Raw genomic sequence first — 25195 nt, 5'->3', positions numbered from 1 at the left:
ATGGAGAGTCTCATACCCTACATGGACATGGTAGAAGAAAAGAATGGGATCCAATGAACTTGAATTCAAGAGAGCTGTAAATTCTAACTTCAATTCTGATTTTTGCCAGTTATATGACTTTAGATGAGTCATTTAATTTTCCATCATCAATTTCCTAATCTATTAATTTGGAATAGTAACTTGTACCTTCTTCCCACAGAACTATTAAGAGGAAAGTACTTTGCAGTTCTTAGAGGGTAGCTAGCTATTATAACCTACAACTGTTATACCCAAGGACATTTCACCTAGACTTGAAAAGAAAAACAGGTTTATTTTATTAACTTAGAATAGAATTTGTATCCTTAACCTTTTGTTCTTACTTTTGATTCCATATTTTGCTTTCAATTTATGGTCCAAGATAAGGTTAATTAGCCCCTCTGTAAAGAAACATTAATTTTAATTTCCCTAGAAATCATCAGTGGGAAGAAACTCTTCTGTATGTAAAAGTCCCTGAGTAAGAGGAAGAAAGTGTTCTGACAATAAAGTTTCACAGCATAATCAAAACAAAAATGAAAAACCCACAATGATCTATGAAGTAGGAGACTAAGATTTGAAGCCCAGATCTGCCATTTATGAACTGAGTAATTTTGAACCAGTTATTTATCTTATATTGACACAATTTCTTCAGTCAGTAAGTCAATATTATGCTACCTGGTATCTGAGATAAATTTACTTGAGGCAATTGGGCCCTGAATTTGGCTTTTTGTTCTTGGAAAAGGAGGGGAAGATTATACATTTTTTATTTTTATTTTCTAACAAGATAAAGCATATAAATTTTTTTCTGAAAAAAAAAAAAAAAACTTTTTTCCTAATGCCCTCAAGGAGTTTACAATCTAATGGTGGTGGTGGTGGTGGTGGTGAGGGGAGTAATGCAAAAAACTATGTGCAAACAAGACATATAGAGGATCAAGTGGAGGTAGTTTCAGAGTAAAGGCACTAAGATTAAGAACTAAGGTTACTCATAAAATGTTGAACTTCAGCTGAGGCTTGCAGGAAGCAAGGGATGCCAGGAGTCAGAGAAGAGGAGGGAAAATATTCTAGAGATGGGGGACAGCCAGTGAAAATGTTATAAGTTGGAAAATGGAGTTTCATATTCTAGAACACTAAATTTCATAGTATGGAGACAGGTAAAATATAAGAGAACTGGGAAGTTAGAAAGGGGCTAATTTATGAAAGGATTTAAAAGTCAAGCAGAAGATTATATATTTGATCTTGAAGGTAATAGGTAGCTATTGAAGTTTATTGAAGGAGGACAGGGGTGATCTAATCTGATCTGCTCTCTAGGAAGATAAATTTGACAGCTGAACGACATGAGATCAGGAGACAGATCAATGCATTATTGCAATAATTCATCGGTAAAGACTGCACCATGGGGAATGTAAGGGATTGAAGAGAATGGCTGTCAGAGGCAAAAAAAAGGTGCACACACAAGAGACGTTTCCAATGCAGAAAGGACAAGACTTGAAAACTGGTTGGACATGGAGGTTGTGAGAGTAAATGAGAAGAGAAGGATGACATTTCCTCCACAAAATGTTTTCTAAACTTCATTTAAGCTCTATGATTTTGTTGCAGATTTCTAAATAGAATTGGGGGAGAGGGTATCATTTCAGGTATACTCTTCTCTGCTTCGAGAACCTACAAACTGCAGGGAAGGAAGCCAAAAAAAAAAAAAAAAAGAAAAGCTGGGAGAAAGAGGGTAGGGAGTTCTGCTTTAGCACCTACATTGGTGTGGCCATCTACTGATAATAAAGATTTGAGGTCTGCAATCAGACTCTGCATCTCTAGCAACATACTGTGCTTACTGGTGATCAGCCTCCCCACTCTCTCCCTCCATCTCATCCAAAATAGCCATACTAGTATACTATTTACTAGTATGCATACTAGCTGGCATACTAGTATAACTATTTACATACCAGTTTAATTTCTTCCCTTTTCCCCAGCTATTGGGTTGCTGAAATAAAGCATATTAATTTCAACTCAAAAAGAAAAAAAAAAAAAAAGATTTGAGGTCTATTAGTAGATTCCAGATCCAGGAATTGGGGAATTCTGTCTATATTTTTTTAGATATTATATGAACAGAGAGAAAGTTAGCACTCCCCTTGAAAAGGATGGAAGAAGAGGTCCTAGTGGCCTTTACAACACATAGATTTTTTTTTAAGCCCAAAAAATAAGTTATGTAGTATACCAGTTTCACCACTAGGTGAAGCTCTTTGGCAGTTTCTATACTCCAATTACCTTTAGAAATGGGAACTTGAAAGCTACAGGTAAGCCAAAAAGTAAATTTTAAATTAACAACAGTATCTTTATAAATACCACTTAATAAAAGTCATTTATGAACTATCCATCCAACAGCACATCAAAGTAATCAGAACAGCTTCTAGTTCAAACAGGAACCTTAGCCAGATAAAGACTTCCTTTATAGTATGTTCCCTTATCTTTTCTCAGACAACAAAACTTAGTTTCAAGTTCTACAGATCATATCATTAAAGAATCATTGTTCTCAGCCTCTCTCCCTTTGACTGTTTTCTGCAGCCACACTTCTCAGCTTTATTGTGAACTAAATTCTTCTGAATGTCTCTCTGGCTGGAACCATTCCAAGAGACTCAGGATGGCTTCTAATCCTTCTTTCTATCACTGACAGCATTTAACTTAGTGCCTTGCCTAGTGCTTGATAAACATTTGCTGAATGAATTGAGTAATTCGCATCTGCTTTTCCTAATTAAATTGTACTCAATTATACAATGTGCTAGAGTCAGCTTCTCACCAGAGTGCTAGGCTCAAGTCTTAAGTGGAAATTAATTTGACTAAAACTGTGCCTGTCTCCTTCCTTGTCCATCTCACAGTTTATACTTACCAGGGGAACTCCTGCAAAATAAATATACCCACTAGCTCAGAAAAGCAACTTTAAAATATTGTCTTGTTCTCTCTAAACAAGTTTCTCTCTGGCTTCTTTTGTTTACTAGCTTTACTTTGAACATAATAGAATGGCCCACTCTTTCACTCCAGCTAGGCTAGGTGCTGGTGGTGATTTGTCCTGTTAGGAACTCTGGAAAAAAGAACAAGTCTGGAGTGATAGAGGCCAAGGTGATACCTTGAGTTCAGGAGTTCTGAATTGTAGCAAGGTAAAGTTGATGGGGGTGTTCTCACTAAGGTCCAAAAACTCCCAATAATGTCAGGCCACAAGGCTGTCCTCCTTAGAGAGGTGAATTGGTTCTGACTGGAAAGGCAAAGCAAGTTAAAGCTTCTTTTATGATCAATATTGAGATTGTCCTGATAATGGCTGATGTTAATAGATTCAATTTTTAAAATAGAGACAGATAAACAGACCAAAAAACTGAATGAAACTTCATAGATTTATGCATAATAAAAATAAACTCATACTACCTAAAAATGAACATTTGATTATTACAATAATGTAATTTCTATATTACATAAATAAGGATTTTATATTATAATTATATATGTAATTATAATATATTATGTATTATTATATATTATATTACATATATATGATATATAAATGAGGAGTTTTTTTGGTGAGGAAGAAAATATTTTTGCTATTTTTACGAAATCGACACCATTAACAAACAAAGGATAATGTGTTAGTCCACTATCCAAGTGGTACTTCCCTTAAATTTTTTGGGATGAGAAATTTTCATTGTGAACTTAGAATATTTCAAGCGTGTATGATTGCTTATTCATTCACCTATCTATTTATCTGTTTATTTATGGTTTTTACTTTGTCTTCTACTAAATAGAAGTAGATTGTATAATACTATCTAATATCTGAGATAAATTTAGGGCAATTGGGCACCAAATTTGGCTTTTTGTTTCTTGGAAAAGGCAGAGAAGATTATATATTTTTAAATTTTATTTTCTAACAGAATAAAGCATATAATTTTTTTTTCTGCAAAAGAAAATTTTTTCCTGCAACTAAATTCAGACAGGAATTGAATACATGGCTCCTGCCGTAAGAAATTTTAGGTCATAAGACAATACTCTCAACTTTGTTTTCACATATAACAAAAGTGTTATTCAAAAAGATAATTCATTTACCAGTTCTCTAAAAGACATAGGACATAATGGTAGATCTTAATTCAATAAAGGCATTTCTGTAGAGAACTAAAATAATGTCTAGGATTTCTAATAATCTGGCATATAACGAATGAACTAGAATCTAGATATCATGAAAAATTAATAAATCTATTAGACTGACTGATTTTGGTACTAAAAGGATCTGTGATTTTACCAGAATGGTTATTCCCTTCACCACTGCTGAGTTCAACCATTTTATAACTTAAAAAAATAAACTTGGAGACTAATATGCTAAAAAAAAAAAAAATCATTCTGTAGCCAACTACTGATGTCTCCAAACAAAAGATACTGCTATTAAGCAAAATACACCACTAAGTTCTTTCATTAAGTCTTTCTAATTTGGTGGAATCTTCGAGAGCTTATTTTTCTCTAGCATTGACTTTGAGAACCGAAGGTTAACTACACAACTGCAATGATTCATTGGAATAGGATTTATTGGAAGAGATAATCTATTAGATAATCTCTCAAATATTAGATGTAATATCTACATAACAGGGACTATATAAAAATCAATGCATAATTCAATTTTAATTCAGAAATTTCACATTATTGATTATGTTTTAAGTACCAGACACTTAGGGTGGAGAGGAGGAATTATTTCCAATATTATCATTGTGCTGTGATGATTTAAAAGTTGACGTGTTCTTTTTTTAAATAAAGTTTTATTGATCTCTTTCATTTTTATATTTCTTAAATTTTCTCCTGTATGTTTCTCTCCCCTCCTTCCAATTCTAGACAACTAATTTATGTAATAAGGAAGACTTCTTTTAAAGGGAAAAAAGGAAAAGGGGGGGGGAAGCAAATTCAATCAATATATTGAAATAAATATGACAATTTATATAGTATTCCATATTTTTTACCAACTTCGCAGCTACCTAAATGTCTTCTTATAGCTCTTCTTTGGGATCAAAATTGTTTGTTGTACTATCACAACATTCATTTTCAGTTGTTTGGTGATTATTGTTCTTTCCATTTACATTGTTGTGGTCATTGTGTATATTGCTTTTCTTGGCTATTTGTAGCTCCCTAGACTAGCATGTTAGTCTTTCCATGCTTTTCTGTATTCAACATACTTAATCAGATTTTTATTCTTACCCAAACTGAAAGCCAACACACTTTAAACTGTGGTCTTTGTTGACAGAGTCAATATTTTCTTTATGGAAAAGGTTTGGATATTCTTAAGGACTTTTATAAGTAGTTCTTGGTAAGGATCCTTAAAATTTTGTACTGTAGAAATGGAAGTCAATTTAGCCATGACTTTTTCAGGACAGATGTTAACTGTAAAACGATATTATCCATAAAGGAACTTTTATTTGGCTCCTATAGAAAAATCTAATTTTAGTAAACCTGTATTGATCTTGATAATCTTGATAGGTTATTTAATGGGCTTGTTCTTGAAAAAAAAATAAAAATACACTTCTCTCCTTTCTTTGTTCTTTGTGGAAATGGGTCAAGTTTGTGTGAAATATAATGTAAAATGTGGTAATTGTGGTAGTATTGCCGAACTGATTTTTTTTTCAATCTTTCTTTTTTTCTTTATTTTAAAGCATAGCTCTTTGGGTGATGGAAGAAGAAAGATAACTGGAAATGGACATGTAAAAACAAAATGTATCAATAAAAAATTTTAAAGATTAATGATTGTAGTTAAGACTGTTCATTAAATTAAGACTATTAAACTACTCAGTTTTAATTCTATTACTAAGATTGAGCTACTACTCCCTCTATCAACAGACTTAACTACTTCATGAGCTACTCTTAGATAGGGATAATATAATTGTTATGAGCATCAGGGAGAATACTTATTTCCTTGTTTTCTCTAGCAATGGGACATACAATTAATTCATCTAATAGTTGTACTAGGTTTAATGTTAAGATTATTTAGAGGCATTCCAAGACAAAGCTTCTTTTATCTTTTAGTGTTGAAATTGATTCTGTCATGAGACATTCTTGTCTCCTCTGATTTTGATCCAGTAGGTGGAGAAGCATAAATAGACAAGGATCCAATCTCAGAATGTCAGGATGGACATCCATCCATGTCAGAAACTTTGACAGTTTGATTCAAAGATGAAATGAGAATTCATCATAAACTGATGAATGTTTCAAATAGGGTTGAGTTCTTAACTCTACATCTCTGGATGATATAGAAAAAAAGTTATAAACAGCTATGGTCAGCAATGTAATAAATATTTATGGATCATTTTTACATATACAAGATAACTGTGAAACTCAACCCAGTAATTTGTTGAGATAAAAGCTGATAGAATATTTTGAAAGACTGTACAATAAGTCTTTGAAAGACTACACAATGAATGCCTACACAATGAAAGACTACACAATTACATACACAATGATCTATAATTTTGGAATAACACAAAATTTTCCTTATAAAAGTTAGGGTAGGATACATTTTGTTTCCATCCTAAAGTAATTGTCCTTGTAAAATTAATTAAATAGGCAAGCTCTGGGTTCCATCACACAGGAGAAATTTTGAACAATTCAAATGGTAAGAGATCATGGGATCATGGGTTTAGATGGAAGGAACTTTACAATTAATTTAACTACCTCATTTTACAAGTGACCAAAGTGAAACTCAAAGAGATTAAAGGAAATTGTCCAAAGTAATACTAGTTGTTGTAAATGTTAGGACTAAGATTTGAAGACTAGGTTTCTTACTCAAAATACAATTCAGTGCTTTTATTATTTTTCTATTTCCCTATTTTTCTTTTCCCATCTAATTGTTAATGTTCTTCCTTTCCTCCACATTAATTTGTACATGAGTTGAAGTTATTCATCTTTGTATTTGTTCACCACCATAACCCCATGTTCAGAATATAAACAGCTGGGTCTGGAATCAGGAAGACCTGACTTCATATGTGCTAGCTATGCAACCCTGGGCAAGTCAGTTAACCCTATTTGCCTCAGTTTCCTCATCTGTAAAATGATCTGGAGAAGGAAATGGCAAACTACTCCAGTATCTTTGCCAAGAAAACTCCAAATGGGGTCATGAAGAGTCAGACGTGATTTGAGACACCCACCTTGAGAACAGAGACTATTATGTATTTGCCTTTGTATCCCTGGTACTTAGTACAGTATCTGCTATTTAGTATAAGTTGCTTAATAAATACTTGTTGGATTGAAATGAATTTCCATGTTCTTCTGAATGATTTTCAGCTTTAATTGATTAATGAAATTCAGTGAGGATAGAGTTATTAGCTTCCAGTTGGAGAGATTTCTGACATCTACTATTTTTTTATTAAAGCTTTTTATTTTTTAAAACATATGCACGGACAATTCTTCAACATTAGCCCTTGCAAAACCCTGTGTTTCAATTTTCCCCACCTTTCTCCATGCCCTCACCTAGATGGCAAGTAGTTCAATGTATGTTAAACATGGTATCTACTATCTTGTAGCTGAAGGGAATTGCTGGTCCAGTCATCAATGGAGAGTTGTTTGATAATTATTCTCACATAATAATAATAATAATAATAATAATAATAATAATTCCCATTTAACTGTACCTTAAGTTTTTTAAAGCACTTCCTGCACACTAACCTTGTAAAATTAAACAATGCAAATGTTATTAAGGCATGCTGTAGAACAATGCTGTCCCCAGTTCTACATTCATTGATCCTGACAGCTGAGCCCCAAAACTCCCACTGGGCTATGTTATAATACTGCTTTTCTAAAGAGATTTTTTTGTATAGTAGTTATGTATAAAGCTCTGTCTTTGAGTGACTTCAAGTGATTTCAATTTATGGAAATATCTTGATAACTAAATGTTCTGTTTTACTGAATAAAGTATATAACTTAAACTGATTTCAGCCTATCTCTTTTTGGCTGCTATTTTCCTTCAATCAGTATGAACATAATGTAATCATAGAATTATGACTTTTTTTAAACTGAAAGAAACTTTAGAAATCATTTATTCTAACAACTTCATTTGTTGAATGAAGAAATGAAAGCCTACAGTGGTTAAGTAATTTGCTGAGGGTACCCAGCTAGTTAGTGGAACATCCAGAAGTAAGAGGTAGGTTTCTAGATTCCCATTCCAGTATCATTTCTGTACTCCCTAGAGGGACCTCCATTTCAACATGTTAGATTGAAATCATCCATGTTCAATAGGCAACTAGAAAATGTGTAATCAGTATTTAAGGGGGAGAATGGGACTGGGTATATAAACTTGGGAGCCATCTGCATAAAAGTGTTAGATGAAGATATGGGAGAAGGTAATATTGCTAATCGGAAAGTGTAAAGAGAATAGAAGAGAATCAAGGTTAGATAAAAGCCTTGGAGGTACCTATGCTTAGGGAGCATGGACTTCAAAGGGAAAGAAGGAAGGAACTCCTTAAGGAAGGAGTTGGATTTTACATTTATGTAGCACTACTGTGTGTCTGGCACTGTGATAAGTACTTCGTAAATATTATGTCATTTGATCCTCACAAATCCCTTTGCAATAGGTAGTAATACAATCCCCATTTTACATGCTCCATTTAATTTGTGACTCTACATCCAGCACTTAAAAGCAGAATCACAAAGATCAGAAAATGGCAGAGTAAAGAATATTCAAGTCTCTGTGCTGAGAATTGTGAGAGAAATAAATAGTCAATATTGAAGAGAAAGATAGGGGAAGTAGTATATGAGAGAAATTCAGTTTCATTTATTGTCAAGAAGTGGAAGAAACCTAAGAGGAAGAGACTAAAGAAGAAGGGGAATTTGTTCACAACAAAAAGAAGGATCTAAAGGGCATTATGAAATAGGTACACAGAGGAGATAAGGATAGGGAGGGGAATGGTTGAGGAAATTTGTATCTAGTCATAAGGAAATTCTGAATGGTAACAATTAAGAAAGCCCTCAGCAGAGAGCTAAATTGGAGGCATTTGCAGCAAAATACTAAGTATTCACAAACTTAAAGAATGTTGTTGCGCAGTCATGTCTTACTCTTCATGAATTTTCTTGGAGTTTTCTTGGCAAAGATACTGGAATGGTTTGCCATTACCTTTTCCAGATTAGGAAACTGAGGCAAACAGGGTTAAATGATTTGCCTATAGTCACATAGCTACTAAGTGCCTGAGGCTAAATTTTAACTCAGGTCTCCAACTAGCTGCTCCAGTTTCATAATCATTCCAGCCTATGTGTCCTTTCTCTAGAATTACTGGTGGAATGGTGAAATAGCATGATATAATAGAAAAGGCATCTGGCTTACAACCTGGGGATAAAGCTTCAAAGCAGGGATCTAGCATTTAAAAGTTGATTGTTCATTGGAGAAGTACTTAGCTTCATTTTTTTGATTGTTCAGTTGTTTTAGTCCTATTCATTGTGATCTCATTTGGGATTTTCTTGGCAAAGTTACCAGAGTGGTTTGCCATTTCTTTTTCCAGCTCATTTGACAGATGAGAAAACTGAGGCACAAGGGTTAAGTGACTTGACTAAGGTCATAACTGAGACTGCATTTGAACTCAGGAAAATGAATCCACTTGACTTCTAATTCAACACTCAACCCATTGCCCCACTTACTTGCTTCCTTGGCAGAATGATTAGCCTGGATTTCTAATTAAGATTTAGGTATGTTAGAACTCTTACAAATCAGTTCCCCCCAGGTGAATCCCATCAATTTTACTGAGAAAGGTCTATGACTTTTCCTTAGGGAACGATTTGGATTTCTAATGAGAATATTGGAGGTCTTATGGGTAGGGGAGAGGAAGGCATGATTGAGGAAGATGGGGAGAGATATAGAGGGTTCATTTATGCCTATTAATTAATTAATTTATGCCTCTTATAGACTGAATTGAAAGATACTGGCATGAAAAGAGAGGTACACAAGTAATAAAGGAAGTGGGACCAAACCTTCATAAATCAGCTACATTGGTGAATAAAGGAGGAAAATAAATTATGTGAAGATTTTCTAGTTTACAGAGATCTGGTTAATTGGACCTTGTGACTCTACGAAGAAATAAGTCTTATTTTTATCTAGGTTCCCTCTAACTCAGCTTCCTCCACATCTTGTCCTCAGAGGAAAATTTGACCTAAAATCTAATAGCATTGTAAAGCTATTAAGTATGGTACTGTCAGCCAAGTCCAGAAGCTACTTTTTTTTTTAACTCAAGAAAGCTGTTTAAATTAATTTATCTCATAGTGTTAGAAAGGTCTATGAGACATCTAATTTCCCTTAGCTGGAGCTCGACCCAAGAACAGGGTTGCGCCCTTTATTTTGCCCATTTCCTCTTACCCATAAAATAATAAAATTTGAATACATGGAAAAGCATTCATTAAATGCCAAACAAGGGTAGAGGTCTAACCTAAAAGACACTTTAAAATATCCAGGAGTTAATATAAGTAGCAGGACTAGGGAATTCTTAAACACAGCGATTCTTAGAGGTCATTGAAGGGTAGGAGTCTTCAAGAAGTGAAACTTTGTAAAGTGGAACTTTAGAAAGGGACAATTTGCAGTCTACCCACAGACTGAGAACCAAAGTTGAAAAGTCCCATAATTAATGTCTGGGCTTCAAATTTTTGCCCGTGAAAGAGGAAACACATAAACTGTAACCCACAAATGATATATACTCTGATGGTTGGATCTTAAATTTACTACGTGGGAAAGAGGAATGTATAAATTATAATTAACTAGAGGAAGCAAACAAATCCTTCCTGCTTCATTTTTAGAAATAATAAGAAAGCATTTAAAAATTACCCTAACCTAGTCTGTGGCTTTTAGAGTAATTTGGGGGGAAAAAAGCAATTAGTCTTTTTGGGCTGATCAGAGAAGAGGGAACAGGACATGGTTCAGAACTGATAGAGAAAAGTACATGCTTTGATGGCTGGGTCTCAAACATTATATCTGCGAGGGAAGAACATATGCCATTGAAAGAACTGGGATAATGATATACCTAAAAGAACAGAGAAGTTTCCTGAGTGGGAGATAAGGTGGGGGAGGGGGAAAGAGAGGGAATACATAGAAGCCCTTGAGAGCAATGGTCAAATAAGAATTTTTTTTTTTGAGGGAGAACTGATTCTCCAATATTATGCAGGAAGATTAAATGACAAATGTTCTTTTTAAATTAATTTTTATTCTAATAGTATTTTATTTTTCCAAAGACAAATATAGTTAACAACATTCATTTTTTTAAAGAGTTTGTGTCCCAATTTTTTCTCCCTCTCTTTCTTCCTTCCCCCTTTCTCCAAGACGATAAGTAATTGATATAGGTTAAATATGTGTAATCTTTATAAGCATATTTCCCTATTTGTCATGTTGTGCAAGAAAAATCAGATTAAAGGGGCAAAAAACTCTGCTGGAAACAAACAAATAAACAAAAGGTGAAAGTATTATGCTTTGATCCATATTCAGTCTCCATAGTTTTCTCTCTGGAGATAGATAGCATTTCCATCCCAAGTCTATTGGAATTGCCTTGAATCACTGCATTGATAAGAAGAGCCAAATTTATTATAGTATAATATCACAAATATTCGTTTTAACAAAACAAAACATTAACTTCTACCTTACCTTGAATTATATCACTGTTTTATCATATCATGAAATTTTCTTTATTTCAAGAACCCTATAAATGTTATGTCAAAAATGTCTTGGGCATGCTAATGTGGAAATATGTTTTAAATGATTGAACATGTATAACCTATATCAGATTGTTTTGTATTTTTTAGGGAGGTAAGAAAGGAAGAAAGGAAAAAAAATTGGAACTAAAAGTGAATGTTTAAAATTATCTTCATATGTAATTGGGAAAATAAAATACTATTGAAAGAAAAAAAATGCCTTTTATTAGAGAAATGTCCAAGGGCATAAAGGGATTCTGTCAGTCTGGATTTATCTCTCTACAAGTAGGTCAAATTTTTGGTTTAAAATAATGATTAATTAAAATTGTGTCGGGTACAATTTTGATAATTTTTTCCCTTCAGTACCAGGACAAAGTTCAGCTGGGAGACAAGATCTTACATGCAATCTAGGGCTCTTTCTCCTACTTCTCTGTTTAGTCCTTGGATTTTGTCTCTGGAAGCAGAAAGTATGCAATCATCAATAAACCTGAGTAGAAAGTAGCTGTAAACTTGGTACTAACAAGTAAAATGGGCAACATATCACTACTATGTGTGGATTATATCTTCTACTACGATTTCACATTTCACTTTTTGCAGTCATTGATCTTTTTCTGTATATATAATGAAAAATTACAAAGTTGTGCTGGGTCTAAGAGATTGTGAGGTCAAATAGAATGATTAGGGTTGTACCTCTTTTTTCTCCCTTTTATTAAAAAAAAAGGATTTTTCTATCTATGCAGAATTCCAAGTTTGTTTTTTAATATCAAACCACTGGGAAAAAACTTTCATTCTGACAACTAGAGACTGGCTAAACAAATTGTGGTATATCAATCCAATGTATGGCAATTTTTTAGTATAAAATATGAAAATATGAAGTATGAAAGTAAATATGGAAAGTATGGATGGTATAGAATTCTGGACTTGGAGTCAGAAAGATCTGAATTCAAATCTTATTTCCAACATTAGCTTTTTTAAATTGTACAAGTTACTTAACCTTTCTAGGACTTAGGTTCTTCATCTGTAAAATTAGGGGGTTGGATTCAGTGGATTTCCATCTCTAACTATGATCAAATTGTCTTTTTTTTTTTTAAAGCTTTTTATTTGTAAAACATATGCACCGATAATGTTTCAACATTGACCCTTGCATAGCCTTGTGTTTCAAATTTTCCTCTTTTTCCTCTCACCCCCTCCCATGGCAAACAATCCAATGTATGTTAGACATGTTAAAATACATGTTAAATATAATCAGATAATTTTAAGTGATGCAAACAAAAGTCTTAAAAAACAATATATTTGCTAAAGTTTTTTAAAGCAAACATTTCAGAAGAACAAAATGAGCAAGAAAATTGTTAAAATTTTTATTTTTATTAAAATATAAATAGAATGTTATTTGAGATTCAACTCCAGATTATATTTATCAGTATTTGTTGGGAGTTTTGCTTTTTTTACAGTAAGAAATGGAGATTGAGTGCACTGTGTACAAACTAAAAGTTATATAGAGATGTTTTAGAATGCCCTCTCCTGAGCAGAAAGCTGGTGGAGGACAATGCTTCCATTTTATTTTTCCTAGGAAAGAAGACATTATTTTATTGTTCTTTCATTTCCTGTGATTGTACCATGATACTTAATGACTGAACCATATAAAGAATGGGGAGATAGGGCTTATCTCCTCTTTTGAAATATCTTCTTTGTTGGGACACCCCAAACTCCAGCTCTCCCTAAAACTTCTAATGAAAGAGGGGAAAGAATTTATCAGCCTTCTCTCCCCACCCCTTTTAGCAACAGTAATTGTATGCATATGAGCCCTTCATTGCTTAGGTGAGCTTAGGATAGGACTGCATGATATTAGCTGCCCCTGATCTTTTATGATTCTTTCTGGATGCCCTGTTGATAATGACATGAATACAAGAGATCAAGAGCTTAGCAGGAGGTGATTTCCACAATTTCTCAGAAATGACCCACTGCTGGAAATATGCTGCACTTGAAAGAGCTAAAAAAGCCCAAGTAATACCCAAACTTGCCAAGAAATCAGACTTGTTGCTCTCACAATATAGGTTTAAAGTGAAAGTAAATATCTGTTGAGCAGACCTACAAAATTGTCATGTCTCAAAAGAAGATAATGGGTGCTGAGTTACTGTTTGATGTCTTTAGTATTTGTTAATGCAGATTTATGAATCTTGTGTATTTTAAGCATTTCGTTTATAGTAGAGAAAATAATTAGTTGTCCAATACTTTTTATGTTCTTTATACAAAAACATTTTCTAGAAAAGCAATATTCTTTTGAAGAGACTCCTAGATCTGAACCAAGCCCAAATTTTCTTTAAGAGATTTCCCCAGAAATTCTGGAATGGGAGCAATGAATTAGAAAATGAGAAAACCCTGATTATTCTCTTTGAGAGTTAGGCTCCCTCATGTAAGAGCTAGGGCACTTTATGGGAAAGAGTGTCCCTGGATCCACAACTGATATACATACTATTCACTAAATGATAAATGATAAATACATGAAAAGGATATGAACAAAGGGCTTTGTGCTATACAAATTGGAAAAGTCATTTCTAGCTGGATGACCAATATTAACAAAGTAAGCTTTAACAAAAGAAGTAGCATTTGCATTTAGTTTTTAAGAAATAAGAATAAATAGCATGAAATAGCAGATAAAAAGCTGCCTTAAAGTCAGGAAGATCTGAACTCAAGGGCTACCTCTGACTCATATTGGCTGTGTGATCCATAGCAAATAATACTCAGTGCTTTAAGCCAGGGCTTCTTGAACGTTTTCCACTCATGACCCCTTTTTGCCCAATAAATTTTAATGTGATCCCAGTTATACAGTAATATAAAATAGGTATACAAATCAAATACTTATTGATAATAAATCATAATTTTTGCAACCCCCACATTCAAGAAGTTGGAGTCTAGGCAACTGTCTAATTTTCTAAGTTGATTTTCAAAAAATTTTAATGATAGCTTTTTATTTTCAAATTACATGCAAAGATAATTTTCTATACTTACTCTTGTAAAATCCTGTGTTCCAAATTTTTCTCCCTCCTTTCCCTCTACCCTTTGCCCTAGATAGCAAGTAATTCTATATAGGTTTAACATGTGCAATTCTTCTAAACATAATTCCACATTTATCATGCTGCATAAGAAAAATCAGATCAAAAAAGATAAAAAATGAAAAAGAACAAAAATCAAACAAACAACAACTGAATGTGATCCACTTTCAGTCCCTACAATCCTCTTCCTGGTTGCACATAGCTCTCTCTATTTCAAATCTATTGGAATTGGCTGCATCACCTCATTGTTGAAAAGAGCCAAAGACTCCAAGATATAAAGGGACTGACCAGCATTGGTAGAGGGAGGATTCCTATATCAATGAAATCATAGGTCTAATCCCTATCTTTTTAAAAGACTAGTAGGAATCTCTATGATATTTAATATAATATCAGAGTCTGTTATTAAATTGTTATGAGATCTTGAGGGAGTCATGCCATTTTTCTTCCCCCTCCTAGTCCTCAAAATGCAGCTCAAGTATCACCTTCCACACGAAGCCTTTCCTGATCAAACGGCTAGTGCCCTCCCTCCCTAACAACCTTGTATAAAACTACTTTGTATTTATTTATATTCATCTCTTTATATTTGTTTTTATGTAATTATATATGTGCTTGTAATCTCTCCCATGAAGATGTATACTCCTCCCATGAAAGAATTGTTTTATTCTTATTTGTATCCCCAAACCCTAACACAGTTCCTGCCTACTGGTGCTTAATAAATCCTGATTGATTAATTGATGTAGTATTGTGCAATATCCCAGAAAAAAAAAATTTAGGGTAGGGACTGTTTCATTTATGTCTTTGTTTTTCAGTGCCTAGCCTAATACCTTGCACATATTTATTAAATATGTGCACAATATTTATTAAATTAAACTGGATCGGCAGGGGTTTCAGAAAGGGTAAAGAGTGTTAGATTTAGAATCAGAAGATAGGGCTTCAAATCCTAGCTCTTCTATTTCTTATTTGTGTAACCTCGGGCAATATTATTGAAAATCTCTGGACCTCAGTTTCTTTATGTCTAAAATGAAGGGATTGGACTCAGTGACCTCAAAGGTTCCTTGAAGCTCTAAATCTGAACTCTTGTATAAAATTCAACAAACAAATTCACCCTTATAAAACCTTGTGTTCCAAATTTTTCTCCTTCCCTCTGCCCCTTCTTTAGATAGCAAGTAATCCAATATAGGTTACATGTGCAGTTCTTCTAAACATAATTTCATATTTATTATGCTGATAAGAAAAATCAGGTCAAAAGTGATTAAAAATGATCAAGAAAAAAAAAAGTCAACAACAACAACAACAACCGAATGTAATTTACATTCGGTCTCCATAGTCCTTTTTTGGTGTTGAGGCTATCAATAAATGGTAGATTAGAGACATGTATATAGTCACTTACAGTCATTTGGGTACTTTGTTTTGTTTATTTTTCCTTATATTCTTATTTATATGTTTGGATGCCTGTACTTGTCAATGGATGTTAAAATGAAATTTATATTAAAATTATATGATGCTATGATTTGTACTAATCTTAATTTCTAATTTGAAATGAAAATTTATGGGGAAGACTAGATTGATGTAAAAATATGTATTCTCTAATCATGAATTCTTCCTTGCTGAAGTGGGGAAAACATTTTATTCTGAGAGATATGAAATTTATTCAATTATCCTACCTGAGGCTATTTCAAATTGTTGTTTGGATTACAGAACTTTATGATACACTGTTCTTCAAGTATGACTATAGCACAATTAACTTTTCCCTGTTTTCATTGCCATAGCCAGTACCATTTATACTGATCAAGAATCTTGAAAATGAATCCTATTGATTACAAGGAAGACCTGGAAAAAGTGTGAATGAAGTCATCCAAATTCATTATTATTCCTACAAAATAAATTCAAAGTATATGTAGGCATCGATAAAAGGTCAGTATTATCTTCAAACATGAAGGAGCTCACATTATTTCCTGTACAGAGCAGCATTAGGATTGGAATAGGGAGTCATCTTACTCTAAGCTCTAAGAAATTCAGAGGATAAACTGAAGTGCTTAATCTTTTGGCTATAAGGAGAAAGAATGGTACTATAGAAATTAGGATAACTTGGAACTTCTGGCTACACTGGGTGTGAAGGAAATCTAAATACACTGAGCTGATGAGTGATTTGGTTGGACTAACAGGTTAAAAAATCTTTCTTTTTCTCTTTCCTCCCCTTCAATTTCCATGGCATACTGAAAAGAATTCTCAAATTGAACCCCCAAAACCAGGTTCTTGTTCCACATCTTCATCTTACTAGCTGTGTGACATTGGACAAGCCAGGAAACACTTATAAGGTTTCCTTATCTTAAAAAAGTGTGGATAGTAATATATCTTACAGAATTTTTATAAAGATAAAATAAATAAAGGACTATAAAATACTTTGTAAACTGTACTGTGTATAAAAAACATAAGCTGTCAGTGTATGTAACAACAAGAAATGAAGAGGGGAGCCCTGAAACTCTCTCTCATTCTCTCTCTCGGACTTTGTGGGGAAAACTTGGGAAACCTCCTCAGAGAAGTTTCCCCTGAGAGACCAGCTCCAGAGAATCAAGATAAAGTGGTTTCATTCTGTTATTTGGATGGTACTAGTTGAGTCCAGGATCACTCCTCCCGAACTGGAGATTGACATTTCTATCCAACTCTATTGAATTGGAGATTAGTCAAAGTCCATTCATTCAATTCTAAGATTCTCTATTCTGATTCCAGCTCAAACTGCTTCCAACCCCCCACCCCCTCTCCCCAAGAACTGCCCATAAAACAAGTTTCCTTCGGCTAAACTCCTTGCAGTAGACCTAACATGCCATGCCAAGGAACCCCTCTCTCCCTTGGCATAGCTGCGACTCTGCCCACTGAAAAGACATTCTCTTTTTAGTGTTACTCCCTCTTTATCTCTCTCACCTATTTCCTTAATAGGACCCTAGAAACTTTCTCTTGTAGAGGATTTCTCTGTTAGATCTTTACTTCTCTATTGGGACCTGCCACTAAGGAAGTCAGCATGCAAAAGTTGACTTCTTGGTTCTAATAATAATAAACTTCTTTTGCCAGTTTAATTTTTTGGCTTCGTAAATTCATTTATGAAGGACCTGCGCTGACCAAAAGGGGGTTCCCACAACTCCCGTGCTGTGCTGAACCTCATCACAATAACATTAATAACATATTTGAATGACCTATAAGGTTAAAGTTGATTAGACTAAGGAATTTTGTAAAGCTTGATCCAACTGTTTTGATAAGGGATGGAGCACCTTTTAATAGAGATCTAGCTGAACTATAGAGACTAGGAATTTTTATTTAACATGTAAATATTTCTTTGTGGTGAACTGCTGGACTGGATTTGATGAAAAAGAGGAGAATATCTATATGGTTTTAAAAACTAGGTTAGGTTGGACTAGGTTGAGATAGGCTGATAATGGAATTGGATAATTAGTAGTAGTATCAACAGCAGCAGTAGTAATAGTAGTAGTAGTAGTATAAGTAATAGTAGTAGTGGTAGTAGCATTAGTAGTAGAGTAGCAATAATAGTAATAGTAAAAAGGGTTGTATGTCTAGTCTGAAAGAGACAGGGGGGAATAAGGGAGGGATGGACAGAAAGAGCACTAAGAAAATTAGTCTAAGAGAATACTTACTGATCTGAGGTAAAATGGACATAGGGTTGGAAAGAGCTTTGGCTGGGATGGTTTAAGCTTGTGAAAGAGCTCCTCAAGAACAATACAAGAGATGAGTGGCTATACTAAAGATGGGTTTTAGGGGAAATGAGTAGGCTAGAACTGAGGAAACATAATAAGACTGAGGTAAATGGTTAGGACAGTTATGTTGGACTGGTTTGGAGAGAGTAAACTAAACTGCAGTTATATTCAGGGATGGGATGGTTGAGGATGAAGGCTAGATGTCAGGTAGCAATGAGTAGCTCTTGTTCTATTTTTTTCTGAAGTGCAGAAGGCAAATTGAAAGGAAACATTAATGAGGAAAGGGTAGATAAGGTGAAAATATCAGGGACAAAAAAGAAAGGTAGGTGGTACACAGACTATTTGCTTGAGGCAAGACTAAGAAATCCAGTCTTGTTCTATGCTTAGAAATAACTAGGTAAAACCCTATTTGTTATGTAAGAACAATTTAAGAATAAACTTGTCACTTCTAAAGATGATGAGATTGTTATATTATTGCCAATGAGTTAAATAACATGTTCTATAAATCATCCCTAAAAAAAATCCCTATGTAAGGCTAAGAAAATCTTACTGCTGAAATGGGGGTGTCAAATAACTAGAATAAAACAGTTCATTTACTACAAAAGAATTGGTGACTAATTTAAAGAAGAGCATCAGATTTATTAAATGTACTTTTTTAAAACAAATCAATTCTGGCATTCTGTGATGAATGATTTGGCTGATAGCTAGAGCTACAAGAGCAGTATTAGTCAAATCTAATACATACTCATAATCTCTATTTTCTCTTCTAGGAAAAATTCTTTCTAGACTTTGAAACACTTTAAATATAAGATACCTCTCCAAATGTACATATTTACCATGTTCCACTCACTTTAATATCTCCTTTAAAACAATGCAATTAGTTCACCATTGAACCAACATCTTGAAATGCTGATGCTCTCAGTGCTTCTTGACAGGAATTCACTGAAGCATATGGTTTGGGGAGAATGACAGAGGATGTATTATTGTCAGTAGAAATTTTCATTGTAAATGGAACAATGTGAATATGGCAGGGGACAACAAAATAATTCTTTTTCTTTCCTTTTTTAATAAAAATCTAAGTTATGTGTTAACTAATTCCTGTTTAGATGCTAATAATGTATAAAAAAAGACAGAAACAAACTCAGAGCTGGAAGAGACCTTAAAGATCATCTACATCTTTGATATCTATCACATGATGTGTGTGTGTATACACACATACATATATGTATCCATACGCAAATGGGTTTCTGATCATGTGTCTCACTATAGAAAAAACATGGATTCCCTCATCTTTGTGCTTAGGTTAGTCAAAGATGCTCATCAACAAGTCAGTTGCTATTTATTTTCCTTTAAAATGCATTAGAAATGAACAAATAATACTGAAGTAACAGAAATATACCAAAGAGGACAAAGAATTATTATGTATACTTTAAAATTTCATTGATTGCATCCCTTCTCTAATGAGTACTGTATTTCTGATTCCCTTCTTTGGGTTGTACAGAGTTTATGTTTAGCCCTACACTTTCACAGCTTAATTCTGTCATACCCTGGCCATGGGTACAATGAAACTATGAGCAAAGTCATTGTTTCAGCAAATGATCACAAACCAGTTGCACAATTATAATTCCTGCCCTCTACTGATTATTTCCAATTTATCCTTCACATAGCTTATTTGCACACAGGTGTTTAGTGACTATTCACTGCTAGGGAGTATTTTGGCACCATACTACAGAGCATGTAGTGGAAACTTAACAGCATTAATTATATTAGACTAATTAATATTATACAATCTTATAGCAGTTTCAAGTTGCTTTCAGAGAATAACTTAGCCTCATATAGGTCTTAAGCATTTGGAAATACAGAATTTCACCCTTAGGAATTCTGGCCTTCCTGAGGTCAGTGTGTATGATTATTCATGATCTACTGACACTCGGTAAGGGGACCAGAGCTTTGTGTGCATATTTGCTCCCTAGGAATATCTTAAATTCTATGATAGTTGATGTTTTACAATTGACAGGGATGACACTTCCATTATGAGGAGTATTAGGTTAGTCTGTGATACTAAGACTTTGTTGATGTTAGCCATTATTATTGATATGGCCAATGACCACATCTCTGCTATAATAGATATCAAGGATTATGCCCCTATCATCCTAGGGTTAGGGTGAAGTGACCCAGACAACATAATGACAATCTCACATCTGCTCTGAATTTTTCTTTGTGACAATTTATAATCATACCTTATTTATAATATTCAATGAGTAATGCTGTTTAATTACCATGCTTGTGCAGATGTTTTTTCTGTGATTCCCTTTAACTCATAGAACTGACTACCTCTTCTACACACACACACATACAAAAAAAGATTTTGTTTTTATTTTTGTTGGATTTTTTTTTTTGAAGAATCTAATTGAATTGACTTAAATCCAGGCAGGATAGGGCTAACCAGTAATCCCTGCTATAGAAAAGCCTAAAGTTGGTAGAGTTTGAGCTCAGAGGTTCTGAATTGCAATTGGGCTAAATTCAATCTGGTATCCATATTCCTCAGCCTAGCACCAGTACTGAGAATGACAGAGGAGTCTCCAGACTGTCTAAGGAAGGCCAAACCAATCTGGATTAAAAACCCAATAGATCCAAGTTTCTGTGCTAATCAGCAGCCATACATTTCCACAAGTGGGTTAAGAAGACCCAGTTGACCCTCAAAAGAAAAAAAACTGAAATCATTTCAATTCATTTGGTGTTTGTTGAGATAGGATGCTAGGATCAAGTTATACAAAACCAGAAACCATACAGTCCCTCTCCTTCAAAAGCCTGCATTCTACTTAGAAAACAAATTATGCATATACATATTCATATACATATAGCTCTCTATACCTATACACATACACATAGAGCAAATATACAGGAAACTAACAGAGGTGTGGGGGAAACACTAACAATTTGGGAGAATAGGAAATGTACTTGCCATTTGTCAGAAGGAATGGCAATCTGTCCAATGCAGACAGATATATTCTTATTATCAAGTATCCAATAGTGCAAGAAAGCAATAACTGTGATAGAGAGAGAACATCGATGTTTCCTGGAAGCTATGGTGTTTCTTTCTAATGACTTTTATAATCATACAATCCTAAAGTAGGTAGGTGAAGAAGGTATGTGAAACCATAAGATGTCAATGGAACTCATGCTTCAAACTATGGGGTTTTCTCCACTAAGAGTATTCTACAAGAATTCTAATTTTAGTTTAGGAAGAAATTTAGAGTTCATGTAGTATACTTTTCTTCTAATATAGGAATACTATCTTTTATATAAATGTTTTTCAATTGCTAGTCTATTTCAAGGAGCTGCAATATTTTTCTTGGTATAGGAACTTGATCCATAGACTTCCCAAACTATCTATAACTTAGTAATTAAGTTTTAGAGAGTTGTCTAAAGCTCAGCGGTATTAACAGATTCTGGTGGTCCCAAAGACAGTAAATGTTGGAGGCAGAATTTGAAGTCAGCTCTTTCTGATTCTAGGTATAATATTTTATTTATTACTCTAAGATACTTTAAATTTCTATTACTCTATGAAACTTTGGCTACCAAAGCTTCTTAGTTTTAAAAAAAAATGCTATTTTTTTTAACTAGTAAATCCGAAGTTTATTGAATTTTCAAAAACACACAGCATGATAAAAATACCCTCAACACTGTTTAAATAATTTACAAAAGTTGACATAATATGCAATAAGATTTTTACAAAGAATGATGAAAATAGTTTCAATAAAAGAAAAAAATGTACAGCTGTAAATAAGAAAAATGCTATTTTTTAAAATTAGCAATTTCTCCCTATGTCCAATTTACTTCTGTATCTTTTCTTTTTCTTTGCTCCTAGTTCCCACTCTTTGAGTCATCAAGGGCTACCACACTGTAATTGCCCAGAGGCCAGTAATATACATACAAGGGAAAGTATAACAACCAAAACAAAATAAATTAAATTTTCTGTAATTATGCTGACTAAACCTGACTCTGAGGGAGAGACGAGGAAAACACCTATTTCCATTCCTTGCAGAGGTATGGGTATATACTTTCGAAATTGGCAATGTGAGTTAGTTTTGCCAGATTTTTTCCTCTTTTTCTTAATTATTTGTTAGAAGAGGTAATTCTCTGAGAAGGGGAGACATGAAGATATATTTGAAAATTTGAAGCTATATAAAAACAAGTCATTAATATAACAGGAAATTGGCCAATAATCCCTGTCCTTGTGAGCCTGCATAGTGTTTTATTGATATATTACTCACAAGGAGTTTATTGTATATATAATATCTATGCAATATTATATATATGTATATATACATATACATATATTTTTTTTTTCTGTAAATGGTTCTGGTCGTTTCACTTTATAGTGAAGAGGAACCTCTTTAATGAGCTTGACTAGCTATAGCTAGAGACATTCAAAAAGCGTTAGTCAACCAAAACTTCTTTCTCATGGCTCAATTTTTTTTCCTGTCCAGCAACCTTCAGATGAGAGAAGTTTATGTGGAAATTACATTAGTTAAGCACTTTACTCAGGCTTATAAGAATTCAATTTATTGGCCAATGTCCTCTTATATTAGAAAAATGAAATTAAAAAGGAATATTTCAGTTGTTTCTCTGTTCATTGATCCAAAGTTGATAGAAATTCTTTCATGTATGTAGTAATGTGTGTAATGATGTTCATACTATAACTAGCCTATATAGAGCCTACTAATTGTTGACTTGAATCTGTCTTCAATATGTATTTGTAATTCCTACTGGTATTCTTTTTTTATCACTAAACTTAAAATCATCATCATTTAGATACTGAATATCATTTAGATCTCTATTAATTCCTTTAGATACGAGGGAAGAAATTAGAGTATAAATATATATTTAAAATCCTTTCCAACTACAAAACTTTATTTTGTGAAGTAACTCTATGGGAGAACAACTTTGTTTTTTATTATTATTATAGCTTTTTATTTACAAAACATATGCATGGGTAATTTTTCAACATTGACCTTTGCAAAACCTTCTCTTCCAAAATTTCCCCTCCTTCCCCCCTACCCCCTCCCCTAGATGGCAGGTAGTACAATACATGTTAAATATGTTAAAATATATGATAAATCCAATATATGTATATATACTTATACAGTTATCTTGCTGCACAAGAAAAATCAGATCTAGAAAGAAAGAAAAAAACCTGAGAAGGAAAACAAAAATGCAAGCAAACAACGGAAAGAATGAATGAGTCCTATATAAGGAATACAAGCTGGTGGACTATATGACCTCAAGTAAGTCAACTTATCTCTCACTGATTTAAGTAATTTTTTAAGAAGATAAGTTGAAGATAAAGTGTCAATTTGTCCTGGGTAAAGGAAGTTCTGTCATCTTCTAGTTCTTATACTAATGAAACCACAAACCTGTTCTCTATTCTTTTTGTCCTTTTAAATTTTAAGTAATGAATTTTGTCTTCCTTTTTATTCTACGATATTGATTTCTACATATGTTGATATATTTATGATGAAGTTGCTTTTAGCAGGGTTTTTTTTTATTAAAGCTTTTTTATTTATAAAGCACATGCATGGGTAATTTTTCCAACATTGACTCTTGTAAAACCTTTTGTTCCAAATTTTCCCCTTCTTCCCCCCAACTGGCAGGTAGTCCAATACATGTTAAATATGTTTAAATACATGTTAGATCCAATATATATATATATACACATATATATACAGTTTTTTTGTTGCATAAGAAAAATCAGATCAAGAAGGAAGAAAAAGAAAAACTGAAAAAGAAAACATAATGCAAGCAAATAACAACAGAAAGAGTAAGAATGCTATTTCGTGTTCCATACTCAGTTCCCACAGTGCTCTCTCTGGGTGTAGATGGCTCTCTTCAGTACTGAACAATTGGAACTGGTCTGAATCATCTCATTGCTGAGGATGGCCAGGTCCATCAGAATTGATCATCATATAGTATTATTGTTGAAGTATATAATGATCTCCTGGTCCAGTTCATTTCACTCAGCATCAGTTCATGTAAGTCTCTCCAGGCCTTTCTGAAATCATCCTGCTGGTCATTTCTTACAGAACAATAATATCCCATAACATTCATATACCACAACTTATTCAGCCATTCTCCAACTGATGAGCATCCATTTAATTTCCAGTTTCTTGCCACTACAAAAAAGGCTGCCACAAACATTTTTGCACATACAGGTCCCTTTCCTTTTTAAAGATCTCTTTAGGATATAAGCCCAATGGTAACACTGTTGGGTCAAAGGGTATGCACACAAAATGTTTGTAGCAGCCCTGTTTGTAGTGGCTAGAAACTGGAAAATGAATGGATGCCCATCAATTGGAGAATGGCTGGGTAAATTGTGGTATATGAATGTTATGGAATATTATTGCTCTGTAAGGAATGACCAGCAGGATGAATACAGAGAGGCTTGGAGAGACCTACATGGACTGATGCTAAGTGAGATGAGCAGAACCAGGAGATCATTATACACTTCGACAACGATATTGTATGAGGATGTATTCTGATGGAAGTGGATTTCTCTGACAAAGAGACTTAACTGAGTTTCATTGGAGAAATGATGGACAGAAACAGCTACACCCAAAGAAGGAATACTGGGAAATGAATGTGAACTATTTACATTTTTGATTTTCTTCCCGAGTTATTTTTACCTTCTGAATCCAATTCTCCCTGTGCAACAAGAGAACTGTTTGGTTCTGCAAATATGTATTGTATCTAGGA

At 33.7% G+C, this 25195-nt stretch overlaps 1 protein-coding gene and 1 pseudogene across 1 annotated transcript in view; one reads left to right on the top strand and one right to left on the bottom strand.

The window, feature by feature from the left end:
- Window positions 1–25195, bottom strand: part of SLC35G2 (solute carrier family 35 member G2) — a 61509-nt gene that overhangs the window by 14307 nt on the left and 22007 nt on the right. The window lies entirely within an intron of this gene.
- Window positions 2104–2195, top strand: LOC127558537 (uncharacterized; annotated as a pseudogene).

This window comes from Antechinus flavipes, chromosome 3 (genome assembly GCF_016432865.1).
Source record: "Antechinus flavipes isolate AdamAnt ecotype Samford, QLD, Australia chromosome 3, AdamAnt_v2, whole genome shotgun sequence".
NCBI classification, from domain to species: domain Eukaryota; kingdom Metazoa; phylum Chordata; class Mammalia; order Dasyuromorphia; family Dasyuridae; genus Antechinus; species Antechinus flavipes.
This window is presented reverse-complemented; position numbering and strand designations above follow the sequence as displayed.